This window comes from Nicotiana tomentosiformis, chromosome 5 (assembly GCF_000390325.3).
Source record: "Nicotiana tomentosiformis chromosome 5, ASM39032v3, whole genome shotgun sequence".
In the NCBI taxonomy this organism is placed as follows: domain Eukaryota; kingdom Viridiplantae; phylum Streptophyta; class Magnoliopsida; order Solanales; family Solanaceae; genus Nicotiana; species Nicotiana tomentosiformis.
Window position 1 is genome coordinate 135,834,822 of NC_090816.1, and position 17,520 is coordinate 135,852,341.

Genomic DNA, 17,520 nt, shown 5'->3' on the forward strand with positions numbered 1-17,520 from the left:
GCCTCTCGAAGATAAGTACAGACATCTCTGTACCGATCTGCAAGACTCTACTAAACCCGCTCATGACTCGTCAGACCTATATAACCTAGGCTCTAATACCAACTTGTCACGATTCAAAACTCAACCTGTCGTGATGTCGCCTATCATGATACTAGGCAAGCCGACTACTCAGGCATTTCCAACACTTTCAAATTTCAAATATACTAAAACAGGTTTAAATAAGTAAAAATCTCATAAAAACTGATAAAACCGTCACAACTTGATACAGAAGTTTCCGAAAACCAGGGTATCACTAAGTACATGACCATCTATACCAATACAAAGTTTGATACAATGTCTAAGAAAATAGAAACTAAATAAGTAAAACTGAGGAATAAGGGAGAAGAGCCAAGGTCTGCGGACGCCAAGGCAGCTACCTCGATAATCTCTGAATGACTGAAAACTCTAAGATCAGCAATCACCGTGTCCGAAAATACCTGGATCTACACACGAAGTGTAGGGTGTAGCGTGAGTACAACTAACTCGGTAAGTAACAAATCTAACTTTTGCACTGAAAGTAGTGACGAGCTTCACAGGTACAGTCCAATTACAGAAATACAGTACAGAAATGTAGTCATGCTTTCCAGTTTAACAGTTAAAGCCCAAACAGGTAATATATGTCAAGTAAAACTGAAGTATAAATGATACGTCTCGATATCTACATGTCATATATGTATGCCAACTGAAGTACAGAACAATGATGAAATCATATGTACACTCTCGGAATATTAATCACTTAGTCCTCCCATTCACTACATCCTCACAGTCACTCCATCCTCACCATCACTCAATCCTCCCAATCTCTCGGCACTCGCTCTCGGCACTCGTACTCGACACTCGCGCTCGGCACTCGCGCTTGGCACTCGCACTTAGTAAGTACCTGTGCTCACTATGGGTGTGCAGACTCCGGAGGGGCAGATCCAGACCAAGCGCTATAATAAGCAATCGTGGCATGAATCAATAAAATATGTTGTAACATGCAACCCGATCTCATAAATATCCTCACAATCAGGCTCTCGGCCTCACTCAGTCATCAATATCTCCAGTCTCTTGGGCTCACAAGAATCATGAAAATTAACCCAAATAATGATGATATGATGTACCAATAAATGGCAATAGAGACTGAGATATGATATGCAAATAATAGTTGTGCCTGAGTATATAATTGTAAATTAAGCAAATAATTCAACATGTAACACGACCTCTATGGGTCCCAACAGTACCAGCATATAGCCTAAGCATGATTTCTAACATGACTTGCAACTCAAGTTCTCTAACACATGGAGAATATACGTATAACGACAAGATTATTCAACTATACGGTTCCATGGAACTGACTAAGTCACAATTCCTACGGTGCACGCCCACTCGCCCGTCACCTAGCATGTGCATCACCTCAACACCAATCACATAACACGTAATTTGGGATTTCATATCCTTAGAACCAAGTTTAGAAGTGTTACTTACCTCAAACCATGCAAATCCCTACTCCAATAAGCTATTTCCTCGCGAATCGGCCTCCGAATGCCTTAAATCTAGCCACAAACAATTCGATACAATCAACACGAGCTAAAGGAATCAATTCTATATGAAAATGATAAGTTCTATATCTAAAGTCAAAAAGTTAACCCCCAGGCTTGCGTCTCGGAATCCGATGAAAGTTACAAAATCCAGACACCCATTCAACCACGAGTCCAACCATACAAAAATTACTCAAATCCGATACCAAAATCTCGCCCAAATCCCCAAAATTTGGCCTAAGAAGTTTTCTCCATTCCCCCCAATTTTTCAACACAAATCACTAATTAAATGATGAAATCAAAGATATAATCATGGAATTTAATCAAAACTAAGTAAGAATCACTTACCCAATCAATCCCTTGAAAATCTCTCCAAGGATCGCCTCCAACCGACCTCCCAAAATCAAATTTGTGAAATGAACTCAAACCCTCATTTTTAAAATATTTAAGTCTGCCCAGATGTCCCTTAATCGTGATCGCGGTAAATTCTTCGTGATCGCGTAGCACAAACTCAGCTACCGAGAAAATTAGCCTTACGCGAACGCGACAATACCCATGCGAACGTGAAGCACTGCCTCCTCAAATCTACGTGATCGCATCCCTCTTCACGCGATCGTGAAGAACAAACACGTGAACTCAACTCCTGCCTCATTTCCTCTTCCCGAACGCGACTAGTGATAAGTGGGGATTTTGACTACTTATTAGCCCCTTTTAGCTTTTGTTTTTGTCTAAAAGTATTGAATTGTGTTCCCAAAACTGATGAGATGTGCAAAATTATAGGAATGTTGGAAGTTGAACTCCCGAGATAAAATCTGACTCAAAAGGGAGTAATCTAAACATAAGGCAATAAAAGGCACAGAAACTCACAAAGTGCGGACCGTAAAATTTCATCTGCGGTCGCAAACAATGAAGAAAATCCTAGCATGCTTTCTAGCAAACTACAAACCATACAAGAGATCAACTTTAGAGGGTTGCAAAATTTCCAAAGTCCAAGTCCTTCAAAATTGCGGACCGCACAAGAATTGTGCGGCCATAGAAGAAGTGCCTTGTGGCCGCGGATGACCAGATTGCGGCTGCAGTGATAAATATGCGGATCACAGAAACACTGCTTCGCGACCGCAGTTAAGAATTGCGCAGCCGTAGAATCTCAGCTCCTGCAAGATGAAGAATTCTGTGGACCGCACATGAAATTGTACGGCCGCAGAACCTCCCGAATGACATTTTTGTCCGAAATTTTTAGCCTTGTATAAATAGACGAGTTTCACAAAATTAGGTCAACTTTTGACATCAACAAGTCCTGTAGCCAATTTTCTTTGCCTCTTTTGGAAGTTTTCTATATGTGGAGTATTTTACTATAGATTTTATCATTTTAACTTTACAATATGAGTTTAATTAGTATTTCTTCTTCTATTTCTTCAATTTAAAGCATGAGTAGCTAGATTTTTACTAGGGTTGTGACCCAACCCTAGTGTGTAAACCTTATGAGTATCTAATTTAGTACTTGTTTATGATTGAGTATTTATTATTTAGCCTTGTTCATGCTTAATTTGTAGAATTAATGGTTGCAAACATTAGTTCATGCCTATTTGAGTTAGTCTTTACTTGAGAAAGAGAGATTTAGTCTAGGAAAACTTGGCTAACAAAAAATTGGGTCAATCGAGAGACTGATTAATCCAATTAAAGGGTTCAACCTAGAAATAGTAATAACCCGACTTGAGATTTTATCAACCGTTTTATGTGATATTCATTTGGACTTAAGAAAGCCAAATCGGGCAAAATCGCTCCTTGACCGAGAGGTACTGAGTGAGCAATTGAGAGTTGATAGCTATAATACACCCCGATCAACAAAACAAGCATTAAGGATTTTATCCCATTAGGCAAACACCTAGGCGATGGTCATAGCCCTAGGCCTTTTTTACAAACATGAAAAATAACAAAAACAATTATCCTAGTCTTATTCCTTTACTTTACAATCTTTAGTTTTAAAATAGAAACAGTAACAACACTAATTTTTGGAAGTGCAAATTAAGATAGTTCAAATTCACGCACTAGAATATATACTCCTAACTCCCATCTAACTCCCTATGGATTCGATCCCGACTCTTTGTTGGGTTACTATAATTGCGATCGACCGATTCATATCTTGTATTGAGGTGTGCATTGTGCGCGATAGGTCAATTTTTGGCGCCGTTGCCGGGGAGTTAAAAATGGTGTTAGCTATATATTTGAGTGTGTTTTTGGAATATATTCTTTTCCTTCCATGTTACTAACGTGTTGGGAAATGGTAGGTGCAACCATGTCAAACAATGAGCTTGGAAACATTGCTTTAGGGGATATGGACGTTGAGGATGATCAAATGGATGAGGTTACTCTTGAACCTCAAGCCAATAGATGAGGCCGAGTGCCTCATGACAATGTGCCCACTGCACCCCCACCTCCACCATGAGCGGCTCACACCAGGTGTTGCCGAATGAAGGATATGCAAGTGCAATAGTCCCTTCCCGTATTAGGGTGAAAAACTTTTAAATAACCAACATGATGCTCACCTTGCTTGAGCAACGAGAGTTCTTCACCGGTGCTCCGGGTCAAAATGCATACAAACACTTTAAAGGGTTCGTGGATACGTGTTGGGGGAGTAAACAAACAAATGTCTCCGAGGATGCTTTGAGGCCAAGGCTTTTTCCTTTCTCTCTATGAGGGAAAGCCTTAGATTGGTTAGAACGTTTGCCAAACCATTCCATTCATACTTGGGATGAATTGGCGGAGAAATTTATTTCTAAGTACTTCTCCCCCGGGCACATGGCTATACTTCGGGATGAAATTCTAGCATTCAATCAAGAGCCCAATGAACCACTACACGATATATGGGAACAATATAGAACAATGGTTAAAGAGTGTCCCAATAATGATATGATGGAGAACATGGTTCAACAAACCTTCTATCGGGGGATCAACACGACCAACTAATATGTAGTGAATAAACTTGCTGGTGGGAACTTCATGACTATGCCTTATGCGGAGGCGTGTGATATTTTGGATGAAATGGCGGATACTTCATCGGCGTGGAGGATATGCAAGACGTGGTCAAAAAGGAGATTATTAAGTGGTTGGATGCCGGGGTTGTCTACCCCATTTTCGATAGTTCATAAACTTCTCTGGTGCAATGTGTCCCAAAGAAGGGGGCATGGCGATAGTCACCAATGACAAGAATGAGTTGATTCCTACAATAATGGTGACCGGGTGGAGAGTGTGTATGGACTATCGCAAGCTAAATAAAGTCACAAGGAAAGATCATTTTCCACTTTCTTTCCTTGACCAAATGCTTGATAGGTTGGCCGGATGTGATTTCTATTGCTTTCTAGATGGATATTCGGGCTACAACCAAATCCTTATTGCTCTGGAGGATTAAGAGAAAATAACTTTTACATGTCCCTATGGTACTTTCGCCTTCAAGCGGATGCCATTTGGTCTATGTAATGCACCGACGACTTTTCAAAGGTGTATGATGGCGATCTTCACGGACATGGTAGAGGACTACCTTGAAGTTTTCATGGATGACTTCTCGGTGGTCGGGGATTCCTTTGATGATTGCTTGGCAAATTTGGATAAAATATTGGCAAGATATGAAGAAACGAACTTGGTGCTAGATTGGGAGAAGTGCCATTTTATGGTCGACGAAGGCATTGTCCTAGGCCACAAGATCTCAAAGAATGGCACAGAAATCGACAAGGTAAAGATTGAGGTAATTTCTAAACTTTCACCTTTGACTTTGGTGAAAGGCGTATAGAGTTTCTTAGGTCACGTAGGGTTTTACCGGCACTTCATAAAGGATTTCTCTAAAGTGGTGAACCTGTTGTGAAAGCTCTTAGAGAAAGATGCAAAGTTTTACTTTAATGATAATTGCATGAGAGCCTTTGAATTGCTAAAGTTCAAGTTAACAACCACTCCCATTATCACCGCTTCTAATTGGAGTATCCCTTTTGAGCTCATGTGCGATGCTAGCGATGTAGCGGTTGGGGCTGTTTTGGGGAAATGCATCAACAAGATTTTTCATATGGTCTACTATGCTAGTAAGACCATGAATAGTGCCTAAGTCAATTACACCGTTACGAAGAAAGATCTCCTTGCCATTGTGTTTGCAATAGAGAAGTTTCGCCCGTACTTGATGGGTGCAAAGGTTATTGTTCATACGGATCATGTGGCACTTTGCTATCTTATGAGCAAGAAAGATTCAAAAGCACGGTTGATGCGATGGGTGCTATTTTTGCAAGAGTTTGATATTGACATCCAAGATCGAAAAAAGTGTGAAAATTAAGTGGCAGGCTACTTCTCTTGTTTGGAGGAGGAGGAGGGAAGCCCGCATGATGGCCTTGAAATTAATGACTCCTTCCCTGATGAGCAACTCTTGGCTATCTCAGAAGAGGAGGTGCCATGGTTCCCGGATCTAGCAAACTTTCTTGTGTGTGGAATCATCCCAGATGAGTTCTTTTCAAATCAAAGGAAGAAGCTCAAACGGGATTGTCAAGATTATTATTGGGATGAGCCATACCTTTTTCAAATTTGCACGGATGGGGTAATTAGAATATGTGTACCGAAAGAAGAGCAAAGTGATATTCTTGGGGCTTGCCATTCTTCACCTTATGATGGTCACGGCGACCAAAGTGCTAAGTTGCGATTTCTATTGGCCTACTCTTTACAAAGATGCAAGTGATGTGGTGAAAAGATGTGATTAATGTCAACGGGCCGGTGGAATCTCGAAGAATAATGAAATGCCTCTCAATACCATTTTGGAGATTGATATCTTTGATGTGTCGGGTATTGACTTCATGGGTCCTTTTGTGAGTTCTTGTGGAAACACCTACATCTTGGTCGCGGTTGATTATGTGTCTAAATGGGTTGAGGCCATTGCTCTACCCAACAATGAAGCGAGAAGTGTGGTGGCATTCTTGAAGAAAAATATTTTCACAAGGTTTGGTACTCTGTGGGATATCATAAGCGATGGGGGGTCGTATTTTTGCAACAAGGCTTTTGATACTTTGCTTAGAAAGTATGGTGTCATTCATAAAGTTACGACTCCCTATCATCCACAAGCTAGCGGTCAAGTGAAAGTATCCAACCGGGAGATAAAGAGTATCTTGTCCAAAACAGTGAATGCTAACCAGACGGATTGGTCAAAGAAGCTTGATGATGCATTATGGGCTTATCAGACTGTTTTTAAGACACCTATCGGAATGTCTCCATACCGGTTGGTGTTCGGCAAAGATTTTTATCTTCCGGTGGAACTTGAGTACAATGCCATGTGAGTTTTAAAGAAATTGAATCTTGATTGGGATGCAGCCGCTAACTTGAGGGTTGCATATTTGAATGAATTGGATGAGTTCCTGTACCATCCCTATGCAAGTTCATCCTTGTACAAAGAGAAGATGAAGTACCTTCATGACAAATACATTTGGAACAAAGAGTTCAAGGTGGGCGATCTTGTTTTGCTGTTCAACTCTCGGTTGAGGATGTTTCTCGGAAAGCTGAAATCTAAATTGAGTAGTCCCTTTGAAATTATGGGTGTGACACCTTTTGGTGCATTGGGCTTGAAGAACAAAAACAATGAGGTATTCCGAGTTAATGGTCATCGGGTAAAGCACTATTTGGGAAAGGTTGGTGATGGCCATGTTGTGGCAGTGATTTATTTCAAATGATGGTAATCTGCGTCGTGTCGCGACGTTAAATCAGGCGCTTCTTGGGAGGCAACCCATGTTTCTTTTTCTTTTCTTTTCTTCTTTTGTAGATATGTGCTATTTTTGTGCTAACTGGATTTGAAGTGTGTTGCAGGAATGGGTGTGTTTTACAAGAAGAATGCCCATAAATCTGGTTAGGTGTGGAATGAATTGCGGACCGCAATTGTATTGTGCGGACAACACAATTTTGGTTACTGTAACAAAAGGTACTCTGCGGCCCCACAATTGCATTGCGGACCGCACAAGTTGAAAGTGGAATATGTCAACTCTCTGAAGTTGGTCCGTCGGGGAAATGGCCAATCTGCGGCAGCAACCCAAATTTTGCGGACCGCAACAGAATCTGCGGCTGCACAACAAATTATGTGGAATGCAAAATGCCAGGGCAACTGGGCCCTCAAGTAACAGAGTGCGGACCTCAATTGGAATTTTGCGGCCGCACTCACCTCCCCTTCACTTGCCAGAAACCGATCACTATAAATAGAAGAGGCTAGGGCATTGTTCCCTTTTTCCCTCTCTGAGCTCATAAATTGCACTAAATTGAAATTTCTTGTTATATTATCTGCTCACAAGCCTAACAACTATTGATCACTCATCACTTGCACTCATTCATATCTGGTATGCATCATTATCTTGATTAATTTCTTAGATTTTTAGTGAAATTTTGGATCCTTTGTCTGATTGAATCAATTTGAACAACCATGTAGGGTAAATATGTAGTGGGTAGATTGTTAAATGCTCTAAGGGGACCGGGTAAATACATTTTCATGCTTAGATGTTGTTTCCATGTCAAAATTGTGCAAAAATTTCTAGCCCTAGGTGAAAATTGACCGTCTGTTCGTAATTGCTGGAATGGGCGGTCGCACAAGCAATTGTGCGGTCCGCAGAAGTTAAAGTCTACGGCATTATAGTAAGGCATGGTTCTGCGGCCGCAATGAAAAATGTGAGGACCACAGAAATCCCATTGCGGCCGCAAAACAACTTAATCTCTGTGATGAGAGAGTTGCCATTTTGGTGACTCTCAAGTGCAGCTGCAAAACTATTTAGGCGGTCCGTAGAAAACTGGTTGCGGACGCAAAACAACAACTTCTCTGTCATCAGAGAGTTGACATATTGGTGATATCTGAGCTGTGGACCGCAATCCATTTCTGCGGCCGCAAAGGAAAATTGTGCGGTCCACAATGCCCATTCTGTAGCCGCAATGACAATTCTGCGGACCACAATTCCCTACCCTGCAAGCATGTCTCTACTGTGTTTTTCACTGTAATCTCTTATGTGTTCTTACATTCATTCTATGTTTGAACTTGAATTGCAACTAACATTCGCCTTTGCTTGGTACAGAACATGGTTCGATCTAGAGGACGAGCAGACACTTCAAAAGGAAGGGGTGACGCTTCTCGGGGACGAGGAAAGATACCCTTACCCAGTTCCCAACAACCTGAAAGAAGAAAGAAGTTAGCAGTCGGCAGAGGGAGAGGTGCAGACCTCTCAGAGACCAGTTCTTATGTCCTGTATAGGAACGTCTCCGAGGGCAACTCAACCATAGTTCATGAGCAGCCAGAAGTGCAATCAAGGCCACCAGGGAGATATCAGCTATGGGTTGAGCCGTCTTCATTGCATAGAACCTCTGAGGGTTCGGAGAGTGCCAGTCAGGCTTCTGAGCCTTCCACTACACCTATCCCCCAGGCACCAGAGACATCAGTTCAGTACATCGAGGTGATGGCCGAAGGGAAGATGCTACAGTTGTCGTCCTTGAGCGGTCAAAGAAGAAAGAGGTGTGAGAGGACCGGTTCGTCAGTTTGGCTGCCTTTTCTAGCTTCCGTGAGTGGTGGCCAGTGAGGTCGCTCACTTTTGAGTGACAGTTCCAGTTGAGAGATCTAGAAAAGTACAACCCTGTAGTTTTGAGGCAGTTTTGAGAGCGCAGAGGGTAGATGTGGTTCACCCAGAGCGTGGTGGATGCGAAGGAATACCTTGTCCGGGAGTTCTATGCCAATGTGACGCATATCAAAAAAGGGACAAAGGTGACTAAAGTGAGGAGCCTCAAAGTACGTTTTGATCAGCACACATTAAACACTTACCTGGGGTTTGATGATGTCGAGCCCACAGAGTACCTTGAGAAATGTGCACTTGGGGATGCAACTCGTCCTTGGCTTGTTAAGATTTTGGCAGCTCCTGGACCACCACCACCATGGATCACAACAGGGGTTTCTATTCACCTGAGTACACTGAGCTTTGAGGCAAAGGGGTGGCAAACCTTTGTATGCAGCCGACTAGACCCGAGCCAGAATGACACATATCTCCCTATCCCGCGGGAAGTTCTAGTGGCTTACATAATGGCTGGGTACCCAATCAATGTGGGTTTCGTGATATCGGCCAACATCTCCGTGGTCGCCAGGCAAGCTGACACATCCTACCCGTATCCCAACACCATTATAGAGTATCTTACGGATGCGAGGGTGGATCCGAGAGATTTTGATACGAAGGTGCGAACGAAGAAGCCTTTCTCATGGTACTCATTGATGGATGCACATAACCCTAAGAGAAAGGGTCAGCAGTTTACTACCACAGGCCAGTCTGATGAGTCATCGATGGTAGCTGCAAAGGCAATTGACATTCCATCCACTTCAGCCGAGCCTTTAACTAGTGCAACAACTATGACTCCACCTCCAGTCTCAGTACCTTCAGCAACCCCTATTATAGGTTCCATCTCGGCTTTGAAGCCGGTGCCGATGCCTCCTGCTCTACTATCTGTGCTGCGAGTCTCCCAGACATTAGCGAGCCTCAACAACTGGATACAGATAACTACTGCAAAGCTGTCTGACATATCCAGTACTGTTACAGCACAGTCCTCTATTCTGGCACTTCAGATGCCCCCAACAATGGAAGAAATATTAAAGAAGCTCGTGGAGAACCAGAACACGATTATGGCTATATTGGTGCAGCATGGTCAGTGATAGAAAAGACGGGCAAGGAAGTGAAAAAGATAAGAAAGTCCCAGGCCTCTAAAAAGTGTGTGGACAAGCTCCGAAGACAGGTTACCAAGCTTGCAACAGCCTGAGACATTCCCTTTGACATGCTGATTGACCCACACCATCCAGGCCCAGATCCTGCAGCACCTTCGGCACCAGTTTGAGGAGCCAGACCTTGCTGCTGACACTGTCGAGGCAGTGCATCAGATGTTCACCAACCCAGTTACTCCCAGATTTGAGGATGATGAGGTCCAGTTGGATGAGACTAAGGTCGGTGACGCTGCTGTGGACATAGAGATGGCCAAGGAGCCATAAGGAGTTTTCTTCACTCTTACCCTTCCTTTACTCTTATTTTGTTAAGCATTGGGGATAATGCTTATTTTTATTCGGAGGGGGGGGGGGAGTTTATTTGATCTGATTTGATGATTATGAGACAATTGGTTTGTAATAACTGACAGTATTTTCTTCTTTTTCCTTATTCTGTATATATTCTCTCTTTTATTCTCTCATTATATATATTCGTATTGCTTTCGATAGTTTTTTCTTGTAGCTTCTTTATGTTTGTTTCTTCTACTAGTTAATGTTTAATTTAGTAGCTTCTTTTCTATTTAGTAACTTCTTTTTGAATTAGTAGCTTCTTTTCGATTTAGTAGCTTCTTTTTATGTTTTAGTGGATAATAAGCCTTTGGTTTTCTTAATGCCATGGTTCTTTCCAAAGGTAGTTTTTGTGTGAATCGGGTGAATTTTCCCAATGATGGATGGTGTGACAACCTTCTTAAGGGACTGAGTCAGTTTTTGGTGTTTATGTAATAATAGTAGTAATAATGAATAAAAAAAACCTAATTAAGTCATGCTTGAAGAGTCAAACATACTTCACTTGGTACCAACACACTTAACTACGTGCTTATGGTTAGAAATAAGTATTTTGGAAAGAAATAGCTCTAGTTAGTGACTTTGTGACTCTTATGTTGACTCAGGCAATCATCGAGTGGTTTAATCGAACCATAGTGATTTTCAATCTTGAATGTGGTCGTTATGGGCCCTCGACTCTATCCTCTTTAATAATCCAATTGCGTGAGGAGTGAGATATTTTTTTGCTAGTCCAAGTACCCATGCGAATGGTGTAGAACTTGCCCTGAATGTGTTTCAAGGCGAAATCTTAAGTTTTGCTTGGCTTGAGAAGTGATTGTAGGCTTTCCTTGACCCGCTTGAATTCTTCCGTTGCCTACCAATGTTGTTATCCCTAGTCAACCCATTTGAGCCTCGAGTCTTTCTCATTTGATAACCATGTTACAAACCTTTACCCGTTTTGTCGTGACCCTCTCTTGGCACCCGAGCTTTCCTTAACACTCTTGTGAGACAATTGGCTAAAAATGTAAGTTTGGGGGAGAGACGAGGAACTTGAAAGAGGTATCAAGGCACAAAAAGAGAAAAGAAATGATGAGAAGAAAAGGCAAGAAAAGGAAAGAACATAAAGAAAAATGCAAAAGAAAGTGAATAAGTGGAGGAGTTGAATGGATTCAAAGAAAAGTAATGATACAAAGCATGGAGAAATAAAAGAGGGAGAAAATGAATATCATGATCAAGAAAGAGTGATGCTAAGACTCTCTGGTTCCCCAAGTAAAAGAGAGTGCCTCAAAGAATTGGCAAAGCATGAGCCTAGAATAAAAAAATGGAGTGCTTAAGGAAAGGTTAACCCACTCAACCATAGTGTATTCAACCTTAATCCAAAAGCCTTCATTACATACCGAAAAAGCCCTACGTGATTTCAAGCTGAGTGAGCTTACATTAGTGGCGATCTACATGAGGGGCAAGCCTATGGTACTTGAAGCCGTACTTGCAACATTCTCTTGAGAGAGATGAGTGTTTCTTTTGTAAATCTTTGGATTGAGTGCTAAAAGGAGAGTAGAGGAGGATGAGTTTGGGATCCACAATGACCTACAAGAGAGAGCGAGCTTTCTTGATGAATAAAGTCAACTCTTGATGCTCAAGTATCACATTAGAACTATATGTGTATAAAAGTTTAACTTGTTGCCTTGTTGATAATACATAAGTAGTGTGGGTAATTGTTGATCCCAACTGATGTGTGAATGACTCACCTTTGACTGGCTGAAATAACCCTTAACTTGTGGAGGTGGGAACTATTTTGTTTGCTTGAGGACAAGCAAAACCTTAAGTTTGGGGGAGTTGATAAGTGGAGATTTTGACTACTTATTAGCATCTTTTAGCTTTTATTTTAGTCTAAAAGCGTTGAATTGGGTTCCCAAAGCTGATCAAATGTGCCAAATTGCAGGAATGTTGGACTCTCGAGATGAAATCTGACTCAAAAAGGAGTAATCTAAATACAATGCAGTAAAAGGCACAGAAGCTCACAAAGTGCGGACCGCGAAATTCCATCTGCGGTCGCAAGCAATAAAGAAAATCCTAGCAGGCTTTCTAGCAAACTGCGGACCGCATAGGAATTGTGCGGCTGTAAATGACGAGCTGGAGATCAACTTTAGAGGGTTGCAAAATTTCCAAAGTCCAAGTCCCTCAAAATTGTTGACCGCAGAAGAAGTGCCTTGCGGCCGTAAAAGACCAAATTAAGGACGCAATGATAAATCTGCGGACCGCAAAAACATTGCCTCGCGGCTGCAATTGAGAATTGTGTGCCCGAAGAATTCCAGCTCTTGCAAGATGAAGAATTGTGCAGACCGCACGTGGAATTGTGTGGCCGCAGAACCTCCCGAAGGGCATTTTTGTCCGAAATTTTTAGCCTTGTATAAATAGACGAGTTTCACAAAATTAGGTCAACTTTTGACATCAGCAAGTCCTGTAGCCAATTTTCTTTGCCCCTTTTGGAAGTTTTCTATATTTTGGAGTATTTTACTATAGATTTTATCATTTTAACTTTACAATATGAGTTTAATTAGTATTTGTTCTTCTATTTCTTCAATTTAAAGCATGAGTAGCTAGATTTTTAGTAGGGTTGTGACCCAACCCTAGTGTGTAAACCTTATGAGTATCTAATTTAGTGCTTGTTTATGATTGAGTGTTTATTATTTAGCCTTATTCATGCTTAATTTGTGGAATTAATGATTGCAAACATTAGTTCATGCCTATTTGAGTTAGTCTCTACTTGAGAAAGAGAGATTTAGTCTAGAAAAACTTGGCTAACAAAAAATTGGGTCAATCGAGAGATTGATTAATCCAATTAAAGGGTTCAACCTAGAGATAGTAATAACCCGACTTGAGCTTTTATCAACCGTTTTCTGTGATATTTATTTGAACTTAAGAAAGCCAAATCGGGCAAAACCACTCCTTGACCGAGAGGTATTGAGTGAGTAATTGAGAGTTGATAGCTATAATACATCCCGATCAACAAAACAAACATTAAAGATTTTATCCCATTAGGCGAACACCTAGGCGATGGTCATAGCCCTAGGCCTTTTTTACTAACGTGAAAAACAACAAAAACAATTATCCTAGTCTTATTCCTTTACTTTACAATCTTTAGTTTTAAAATAGAATCAGAAACAATACCAATTTGTGCAAGTGCAAATTAAGATAGTTCAAATTCACGCACTAGAATATATACTCCTAACTTCCATCTATCTCCTTGTGGATTCGATCCCGACTCTTGTTGGGTTACTATAATTGTGATCGACCGATTCATATCTTGTATTGAGGTTTGCATTGTGCGCGATAGGTCACCTAACCCATGCGTTCGCGATTCACTGCTTCTCTAACCTACGCGATCACAACCCTCATCCCGCGAACGCGTAGAATAAAAATCCCAACTGTCCAAACAAGCCTTTGCGATCGCAGACCTATTCACGTGATTGCATAGAAGGAAACCAGACCTGTACATCATAAAAACTTCAGCAATCTCCCAAGTCCAAAATTCGATCCGTTAACCATCCGAAACAACTCCCGAGGCCCCCGTGACCTCAACCAAACATACCAACAAGTCCTAAAATACGATACGAACTTAGTCGAGGCCTCAAATTACATCAAACAACATCAAAACACGAATCGCACCTCAATTCAAACTTAACAAAAATTAAGAAATTCCAACTTCTACAATCGATGCCGAAACCTAACAAATCAAGTCCGATTGACCTCAAATTTTGCGCACAAGTCATAAATGACACACAGACCTACTCCAACTTGCGGAATCAAAATCTGATCCCAGTAACTGACCTTTGGAGAAAGGTGCAAGCAAGGGAATATTTTGTGATTGATCATTTGAACAAAACCCCAGCTTAAATATCCATTTTATCATTATTGCAAAACTCCGAGGCACATAAGAATGCCCTGATGAAGGTGTTCAACGAAGCCTATGTACCTAACAACATCACCAGTGGAGAGTTGACCAACATGGTAGGGCAAGTGTTGGAAAGCCACAAGAACACTTTTCATGAATACGAGCTGCCACAAGAAGGATTAAGTCACAACAGGGCACTGCATATAAAGAGGGCCTTGCCAACCAGTTTATCATAAATTTCCTAAAACTTTATTTAGGAAAAAATGTGCCAATTTAGTCGGAGTTGGTTTAAAGATTCACAATCTTAAGATATAATCTCTATTCGTTGAATATTTATTCTATTTATGTGTTATCTCCATATTGAAAAACAATTATTATTAAGGGTAAAAAAGGAAAAAATAATCAATTTTGTCTTGAACTTCTAAAATAACAAATAATTTGAGACAATTATTTTTAGTAACCACAACTGTTAATATGATACAGTGGGAGTACTATAAGAAGACTAAAATCAGAAACTATTTCACTTATACACGGCTTGCGTAAAAAAATGTCTGCATGTATATGAACGGGATTTAATATGTTATAAAGTTATTTGTCTTATCTTTTAGGTTGTTATTTTTTTTATATATAGTAGTAGTTATTTTTTAAGTAACATGTAATATTTTCTTGCACTTTATAATTCATAGAAGTTAAACTCAATCACAATTACTTCTCAATTTTCAAAACTTTTAATTTTCTAACTTTCGCCATTTCAAGTCTAAATCAACTACGGACCTTCAAATCGCTATGCGGACACACTCCTAAGTCCAAAATCACCTTACGGAGCTATTGAAACCATCGAAACTCCATTTAGGAGTTGTTTACACATAAGTCAACATTCGGTCAACCTTTTCAACTTAAGCTTCCAACCTTGAGACTAAGTGTCTCAACTCATTCCGAAACATTCCCGGAACCGAACCAACTACTCCGACAAGTCACATAATGACAAATGAGCATGAAATAAGCAGTAAATAAGGGACGGGGCTACAACACTCAAAACGACCGGGCGAGTCGTTACAAATATGGTTTGACTCATTGTGAAAAAAGTAATCCAAGAGAATAACGATTGATTTAACTATACATACTTTATACAATTTAAATAAGAATATATTAATACACAAAATTTAGTTAATTTTGAAATCCTAAATATTAGAAAAATAATTAAATATTTATTTTTAAATATGACGAAATAAAATTTATTTTTAAAGAAAAAAAAGGCAAACGATATTTCGCTACGGGTCTTCATACTTTTAATATAGTACATATTAATTGAACTAATTTACATATATCTTGACTATTTTATGGGGTATTTGTTACTTTCTGGAAGTATAAATCACCTGCTAGAATTTGAATCTTGATCTCTTGTGATTTTTACTCACTAGTTTGATAGCTAGCCTACACGTCTAGATGCTCTAGATGTGATACTATAATTGCATGTAGTGTTAAAAGCTTCAATATTATTATTACATGGTGATATATATATATATATTTTTGTCAAAACTCAACTAATTTGGTCAATATAAGAGCAGAATGAGTTGAAGTAGTCATTGTTACTTCCGTCAAAGAGTAGACTCATTAGACCAACTTTGTCAAGTATAAAGTAATAAACCTATCACAATTTAGTGCATAAAATCATTGCATTATAATTATTTAAATAAATAAATTAAGCAGGGCGGGGCAAGTTAAAATTTTACGGGGCAAAAATTTTACATGCCCCGCCCTGCTTTGTCTTGTCTTGTTTATCATCCCTACTTAAGTGACGCTTCGAAAATTATCAAAATAATCAAATATGGAATATCAACGAATTAACTTTATTTGAAGCAAATAGAAAAGAAAGGAAATCAAGCACATTAGTTAATAACATTTTTATTTTACGGGGAACTGTTGAATTCTTTTCCTACGAAGAACTTTACTTACTAAATCTGCCAAAACCAATATCAGATATAATTATATTACTATAATCAAGAAGAAATGAATACCAATTTTCCAGGTGCTATTGGCTGACTTGTTCTCACCAATTTTGTCACGTATTTAAAATATAATTGAAATTTACTTAATCCTATTAATATTACAATTGTAACAACTATAACCATTTGTTGATTATCTTTATCACTGATAATCATAATATAGTTTTTCTAAAAGTATTAGACCATCCTATATCTCTATATTTTCTTTCCGTAACGGAAACTTTTACACACTAATGTTACTCCTTAATACGTCGACCCTATAAGATCGTTAAAAACTATATCCATAGCAAAAAAAAAGGTAGATGTTTAGAATATATTCAGAAGTCAAATATCCAATATTATTTTATTTATTCCCTTAGATAAGGGGATGATTAATTTCTTATAGGGGTCATCTTGTGTCATCCCATTATTAATATCCCAATATCTCTATCTGATTAAACAAAATAGTGTTTAATATATAGTTTGTACTCTTGTATGCATAAAAAAACTCTTACATGATTATACAATTGCGGCGAACTTTTGAGGCGTTTTTCATTTATTGGTGGTTGACTGATAGTTGAATTAATATTAGAAATTGATTGATTGACATAATTCCACAAAATATTATTATGATATCATAATAATACGCGTGCTATTTTCATAATATATGAAAAACAGATCGTTTATGCTAATATTCTCATATTAATTAGAACTTAGAGAAGAAACAGAGAAACTTATTAAAGTTATTGTGTGTACACATTATAAAATCTCATAATCTTTGTTTTATTTTATCATGACATCTATATGACACCATAATAATTACGCGCGTGCAATTTACATAAACGTATAAAAAGCAGACTACTTACGCTAATATTCTCAAACCAAAATATTTTGGTGAAGAAATAGAAGCATACCACAATTTTTATCTTGTGTTATATGTTATAGAATCTCACTCCAAACTATTTACGCATATATAGTAAATCATAGTAATTCGTATCTTGTGTTTTTACATTTTACGTAAAATATTTATCT